The sequence below is a fragment of the Propithecus coquereli genome, unplaced genomic scaffold (assembly GCF_000956105.1).
Source record: "Propithecus coquereli isolate 6110/MARCELLA unplaced genomic scaffold, Pcoq_1.0 Scaffold473, whole genome shotgun sequence".
Taxonomy (NCBI): domain Eukaryota; kingdom Metazoa; phylum Chordata; class Mammalia; order Primates; family Indriidae; genus Propithecus; species Propithecus coquereli.
The window spans coordinates 2,235,928-2,243,104 of record NW_012150541.1 but is presented as its reverse complement, the minus strand read 5'-3'; the positions used below and the strand labels follow the sequence as shown (position 1 = coordinate 2,243,104).

The 7,177-nt window shown below is 44.2% G+C and overlaps 1 protein-coding gene across 1 annotated transcript in view; it reads right to left on the bottom strand.

Moving 5' to 3' along the window:
- The window catches only part of DHX32 (DEAH (Asp-Glu-Ala-His) box polypeptide 32), a 65,529-nt gene extending 62,490 nt beyond the window's left edge, over positions 1-3,039 (bottom strand). Inside the window, exon 1 of the mRNA XM_012655360.1 lies at positions 2,951-3,039. The gene's annotated coding sequence lies outside the window, so the exon portion shown is untranslated. The remainder of the gene's footprint in view (positions 1-2,950) is intronic.
- Positions 3,040-7,177: the final 4,138 nt, after the last annotated feature.

Genomic DNA, 7,177 nt, shown 5'->3' with positions numbered 1-7,177 from the left:
TTTATTTGAGGAGAAGGAAAGAGGAATTTATTAACTTGCTGGCAAACAAGGAGGTTGGAGACTCCCCTCTCAAAGTACCCATGTCCTCCAGAAATGTTTAATCAGAGGTACAAGACTCATAAAATGAGAGAAAACCCTACAAGAAAGTATAGCACAGGGCTAAGTGCTAAACTGTGTAGCACCCCTAGCAGGAGAGAGAAGTGCATTTAGTCAGCACTAGCCTAATCCTGGAAGACTTTTCCGAAGGGTAGAGGGCAGCGTAGTCCTGCAGCCCGATTACACTGGGAATGCGTAAAAGGGCTGAGGGATGGGCATTCCTCCTGCGTCCAACAATGTGAGTGCAGACCATGACAGGTTTGGAGGACAAAGAGGAAACACACCAAAAATGGAAATTTGATTGTTTTGTACCTTTAACTTAATTCCTTATGAGTTTCAGAAAGTAACAGAGAAAGAGAAAGGAAAAAGTACCCTCACTTTGGTAAAGAAAACAAAAACAGACAAAAACCCCAACACCATAAAAACAAAAAAGAAAACTTTCTCCACCATATAACAGCAAGGCTAGGAAACAAAACTAACATATTCATTTGCTATATTTTTTATCATCGTATTTGCAGTAAATAACGTCAACTTCCCACTAGAGTTATTTTTACTTTGAATTCTGATGTAGCCAAGAGATTTAAACATGAAAAAGAAAGTCGATATCTGTCTCTTCATTGTTACTTTATTATTCCCTGGTAACAATGCTTTGGTTTACTACATTTAGTTAAGCATCAGCAAAGTAAATAATAATTAACTCTTTTATCCAGTGATGAGCTTAGGAAAAAATCCAACAACAGTACTCTTTCTTGCTTTTCATTTGACCACCAATAACACACTGAACATGCCAGTGAAAAGAAATAAGCACAATGGCTGAAAATTCCAAAAAAGGGACGATCAATACATTTACCATTCATCTTCAATCCCCGTCCCATAAGCAACTTTCTGATCTCTGGTATTTTCTCCAATAGTAAAGTGTATTCCTATACCCAAAGCAATTTCTCCAAAGCTCTTCTCAGTCATTCAACAAACACTTAACAAGTACATTGTACTAGGTGCTGGAAGGAGAAGGAGAAGATGTCCCTGCCTTAGCCATTTTAGTGCCTTTCCGTCCCCACTTTCACCCCCTAACTGGTCTTGTCTTCTACAGCTCACTATCCCCTAAAACCAAATGTTGCTTTTCACAATTGCCTTTACCTGTTACCTAAAGTATTTCAAGTCTTCTTCCATGTCAACTTCCTACCTGTTAAAATAATTCTTCTATATCACTACAAAGTACTTCATCAATCCTTATCCCCATTTTTTCTAACCTTTAAACCAAATTCTTGAGTCCTTGTTACCTTAGTATGGAGATCTGCACTGTTGTTTCTTCTTTTTTAAAAAAAAAAATACAAATGCCTCATCCTTTACTGTTGAGAAATTTACCCCTACTTTCTTTTTTGTGTCAATAAATGCTATGGTTTTAAAAATCACTATCTTGTCAGTTTTGATTATGATATTACTGATAAGCATCACAATTTTGTTATCTTGGATGAAAAGGCTTCTGTAATTTTGCTAATGATGTATGGAAACAAGAGTTTGAGAAACATTGTATAGAGAAGTACTGCTGATCTGAGATACTTTCTGCCTAAAAATACATCCCATCTCTAAATTTCAGGAACAGGTTGTTAAGGTACCATGAAGTGCTTACTTTCCAACCTGAATTTATGACTTCAATACTTTAGCTTAAGAATTACAGGTTCTGTATATATCACACTGTTTGTCAATATCCACACATAAACCTTTTTGTTTTGACAATTAATCTGAAAAAGTTCCCATAGAGTCTGAGAGGGGAAAGCCTAATTTGGCAGAATATAATAAATGTCTGCTTCCATCATAGACTATGTGCGCCTCAGGTTCAATTAACGTCTGAATGATTCCCTTTCTAAGAGGAAAGTAATTCTCCTTGGTGTCCTTGTCATCCATGGAGTGGAAATATCTCTAGTGGCAAGATGAGTAATCACTTAGGTGACCCCAAAAGGGCTCTTCCTTCCATTTCCCTCAAGTACTGTCTCGAGCATCGGTCGGGATTGATAGAGGGGCCCTAATCTCCAGACCTGGGCACTAAATCATCCCCGCAGTTTCCTCCGCCTGCCCACGCCACCGAGTACTTCCATTCCCATCCTTTTTATTCTCTCTTCTCCATTTTTCTTTCCTCCTTCCGGTTTTCCTTAACCTATGATACTCTCCCGGTTGTTTAAATTTTTACAACCTATCAGATAACACTCCCTTGTGACCCTCAAAGCTTCCTTAAAGCAAAACCTGAATCCGTGTTTTTAAAACCAATATTATGAAAGACCATTGTGTGGGATAATGTCACATTTGTTTAACAGCCCTACAAAGTTTTGCTACAAAACATGTGGGCTGATTGAGTTACTCAACCGAAAACGGGGAGGATTGAATCAAATAGACACAAAAAAACTAAACCAACCGGAAAAATCCGACCCGGGCCCACTGCCTGTGATACTCGGGATGACAGGGCAATGCCGGGCGAAGGAATTCTCCTGGGTTTCGAGATTCAGGAGACCCCCTTGGCCCACTGGCGACGACAGAAGGGACTCTCATTGGCTCCCTGCTGCCCGTAAACGCCGCACGAGCGACCACCCAGACCTGGGCCGAAGCCCCCGGCTGAGCAGGGATCCCACGCCTGCAGGGCTGCGGTGCAAATGCTCGGTCCCGCTGCCGAGACCTGTGCTCCGTGAGAAGCGGGAGCGAGGCCACACCGGGGCCGTTTCGGCGGTCGGGCGGGGGTCGTCCGCGGCCAACGGCGGGCAGGGGGCCCCGAGGCGGCCGCAACAGGTACCCGGGGCCGCCCCCCGGCCTGGGGGCCCCCGCCCGGCGCCCGACCCCTCCCGCCGCCTGGGCCCGCCGTTACCTGCAGCGGCGGCTCGCGAGTCCCGGGAGGGAGGCCCAGGGCCGGCGGCCTTCCCAGCGGGCCAGGCCGACTCGCCCGACGCACGGGCTGACAGCCCTAGCGACGCCTCCGGACGGCGACGGCCAGGCCGGCAGGCCACTACCCCTGGGGTCGGGGCACAGATCCCGAGGGGACGCGAGACCCGCCAGGAAGGGCGCGATCGCCTGACCGGGCCTCAGGGGCAGTGTCCTCAGCCGCTGACTCGGCCGCCACCCTCGATCGGCCCCCGGGCGACGCGCGGGCCCACGCGCCTGCCCGCGTTTCCCAATGAGTTTTGGTCCCTCCCTCTTGCCGTCCTTCTGGCTCCTCCTCCCCCGCCTCCCGGGTTGTCAGGACAACCGAGGCGACGCCTGCCGAGGGGAGAGGCGTTAGGAGGCGCGGCTGCGGCGCCAGGGGCTCGGCCAGGGGCGCGGGAGCAGCTGACCATGGAGTCCCAGAGTAAGGGAGGCCGGGGCGGGGCGGGCCGGAGAGGGTGGCCGGGCCGGGGGCTCCCGGGGAACGAGCATGGGCGCCCCGCGCGCGGCTCCGCAGGCTTTAACGCTTGGACGCGGACAGACGGCTTGCGGGTCACCCTCGCGCTTTTCTCTCTTGCGGAGAAGAGGAAGGGGCTAAATCCCGCCCAGTCTATGCGGTTGGGTCCCCAGCGCCCGAGGGTCTCCGCGGAGAGCCGGAGGGACTGGAGAGCTCGGTAGCGCGGGCGGCGGGGTGCAGCGCCCCCAGTGTAGGCCTTCCTGAAGTTCCCCCCAGGCAATTCGGTTTATTATTACTCTGCCATCACTTACGATTTTAGTTTGGTAGTTTGGTTCTCAGCCCATCCTACTTCGGAAACGTCCGCAGTTAAACACGCAACGAGGCTGGCTCTTGTATTTATTAGAGACCCCTCAGCCCCCGTAGTCTGCGATGCATTATAAAGGAAAAAAAAATGAGATTTGTCTAAGCACATTTGATTCATTGTTAGAGGTTCTACGAGGTAGGACACGCAAAAAATGTTTACGATTTCTTTTCTTTTTCTGTTTCCCCATGTTTTTGATGTGTGCCAAAAGGCGTGCAGTTTAGAGGTATCAGATCTAACAGGAGCTCTAACTTACTGGGATTTTTTTTTTTTTAAAACCTTTCCAAGGACTTTGTGCTAGGACCTTCTTTCCCCGTCCCGCCCAAGCTGTTTTATGGCTCTTTTTGTTCTCAGAATAAGGGCGGTGTTTTGTATGGAGACTTAACAGATCTTAAACCTTTATAGAGGAATACAGTTTGACTCTCAAAACCAAGTCATCTTTTCTTACACAATTTCAGAAATGAAGCACTCAGACCAAATCCATTCTCTGGGGATATGCTGGCATTTTAAAAGGTCATTTGTCTCCAACAAGAAGATTTTAAAGACTTTTTTCCTTTCTTTTAATTCATTTTGCTGAGAAGAAAGCTTACAATTTGTAAGTTATGGTTGCGTGAGTGGATAGGATTTTTATACAGTATTTGTCATTTGCATTTATAACTCTTTGGATTCTACATTTTATCTAACCTAGTGAAAGAAATTTAGCATGCAACAATACTAAAATTTTTGTCTCATGTCAAACTGATGCCAAGCTGTGTATGCCCTCTCCTTAGAAAAGAAATGAATTGAAGTGAACTATGTTTTAAAAGTAGCATCTTTATTTCTTCAGATTTATGTTATCGTTTAAAATGTGTAAACTATAAATTTCAAATTGTTTAGTGCTCACTGCCTTTATCCGTTTATTCATTCATACCTATTATGTTGCAGCTATAGATAAGGCTGGAAAAGTCAACAGGAGCCAGGTCAGGAAGGCTTTGTAAAACTATGTAAGAAATTTATTACATATATAAAGTGCCCATTTATATCCTATCTCATTGGATTTTGAGGTGGAGAAAATTTATGCCTGGGGAATAACTGTAAATTTATTCATTTCCACATATTCTTAAATGCTTTTATCAATTTAATTTTAAATAATTCAAACAATCACCATTTATCTTAGGAAATTCTTTCACATTTTAATAAACACCATCTTGGATAAATATTCACTAAATCATTCACAGCAAAATTTTTTTTCCCCGGGGAAGCAGAGCCCCAGCCGGAAGCCAGGCACCTGTGCTTCCCATGGCAAATATTTGAAAGGACAAGATTAAATGATCTCTAAAGTTTCGTTTAACTTCAAGATTCATGTCCAACCAGATTTTACCTAAGACCAAAGTTATTTCATTCTCTCAAAGATAATGGAAACACTATAGATATGATATTAACAAGTATTACAATTACATATAATTACAGTTATTCTATTATCAATATTATACTAATAGTATATTGTTTATACCAGTATTATCTAACATATTTTAAGGCTAGTGTTTACATAATACCTTTTGTTATTGAGAAGTTTAAAATAACATTTTGCAAGTGTAGTTGAATACAGCATTAGTAAATTGATTAAGAGAGAGGACCCTCCTTAATTGCTTTTAAGGATTAAACATATATCTAAGGACAACACCAAGGAACTACTAAAAATAACCCCCTGCATCAGTCTTAGCTATTCTGTTTCCACACACTTAGTTTTCTATTACTTTTAGGAATGACCTTTGTTAACTGAGTCATTAAAATCCAATAAACATAAACTCTTCAAACCCCACAGCTGGATCATACTCTGGCAATAAGCAGAGGAAGACGGGGGCTACCACTGGTTTACAGAATAATAATAAGTCAATGATCCATGAAGTGACTCCTCAGGGAAAGGGCAAATTAAATAAGTTCACAACCTTGAGCTGTTCAGAGTGGTTTTGGCTCTTGGCTCACACATTTACATCTTTAATTATTTTCTTCCTAAACTAACTGCACTGTTGAAAAGATAATCCATGTATAAAATAACATGGAAAACGTACATCAAATTCCATTTGGTTTTTTTTTTCCTTTTTTTGGAAAATATTTAAATTCAACAATACTCTCTCTTCCCTAATTTCTTAATGAGTGACAATACCAAGGGGTGGCTTTGGGGGTCTTTAGCCCAAATCTAAGCAACCACACAATCTGAGTAAGGACTGTCTGTATTTATCAAATGCAACATCAAGATAAGCCACGCAGCTCCCACTTCCTGCTGCCTGCTCCCTAAACTCTCCCTATATTTAAGAAAAAAAAAAAGCAACCTGGGCTTAGTTTAGGTCAAGCAGCAGTTTCCTCACTATGTTGCCCAGGCTGGCCTCCAGCTCCTGGGTTCAAATGATCCTCCTGCCTTAGCCTCCCAAGTAGTTGTGACTGCAGTCCTCACCACCACACCAGGCAAACATCCATGTTTTAAAAGAAATGCTAAGTGGAGATCTAGGTTATTCCAATGACTAAGGCCTACACTAAAGGAGTGAAGACTTCTCTCTCCAAACCTGTTTCTCCATCAGTCTTCCCACCTTCCCGATTATTCCAGCCTGAAATCTGAGTCATCCTTGACTCCTCTTTTTCACTCACCACCTCTCACACCTCATCCACCAGCATGTCTGTGTATTCTACCTCCAAAACGAAGTCTGGACATGCTTTCTCTCCCTCCCTACTGTCATCAGTGGTACTCCAAGCTACCATCTTGCTTAAATTGTGGTTGTGTGCTCTACGGATCTCTGCATTTCCTCTCCCCTGCACACCTGTGATCCACCTGAAAGCCAGAGCTACATTTTCAAAACATGCACCAGATCATGTCACTCCTCTGCCAAAAGGCTTCCCAAGTTCTTAGCATGACTTCGCTGTCTCTTCAAACTCACCACATATCCAATCTTAGACATCTTATGCTTTGGGCACATTGGTCTTCTTTTAGTCCCTGAAACAAGCTCCTTTCAGGATTGTGGCTCTGTGTAAGCTTTTCCCTCTGCCAGGGATACTGTTCCCTCTTGCTCTGGCAGGTCTGACTCATAACGTCCTTCAGTGCTTGCTTAAATGTCACGTCCTCATGGAAATCTTCCCTGACTCCCTGAAGTAGGTAGTGCCCCTCCTCAGTGTTATTCTATCTCTGCGTTTTTCTCTTCATAGCTGTGATCACAATTTGTAAAATTTTAAAAATCTACTTCCTCCACCAGGCTGTAGGGTGGTGGAAGAGGGCAGGGCCCTGTCTGCCATCCCATCCCGTCCCTAAATACCTCACAGAGTCAGCCCTAAACATTTATTGAATGGATGACGCTGCTGGTGACAGCTGGTAACAGCCTTACCTA